We start from the raw sequence: 413 nt of genomic DNA, 5'->3' as shown, positions 1-413 counted from the left end.
GACGAGGAGTGGTGATAGAGAAGTATCGCAGCGATAAAATTGGGCCGGGCTTATCTTCGTGGAGGCCCATATACTCTCCTCGTGGAGGACACGAATTTATTTAGGGCCCATTAAATTTATGGGCCGGATTTTGAAAAGCTGATCCAGCTTTTCACGGGATGGGCCGCAAATTGTAGGAATCAGAGCAATGCGTGGAATTAATCACGTTCAATCCTCGTAATCATTTTTATATGGGATTAATTGAACAAGCCCTAAAATGTTAAGAACGCAAAAAATCATTGGTGTAAACGGCAAAGTATAACAAGACACCGTTAAGCACATATTCTATAAGTGTATAACATTATCAAATTGCAAGTTTCTTTTTCTCATGATCCTTGTTATCATTCAAGGAGTAAAAAACATAAAGGTATGTT

The sequence above is a fragment of the Oryza glaberrima genome, chromosome 9 (genome assembly GCF_000147395.1).
Source record: "Oryza glaberrima chromosome 9, OglaRS2, whole genome shotgun sequence".
Classification (NCBI taxonomy): Eukaryota; Viridiplantae; Streptophyta; class Magnoliopsida; order Poales; family Poaceae; genus Oryza; species Oryza glaberrima.
Note: the sequence above shows the minus strand (reverse complement) of the source record.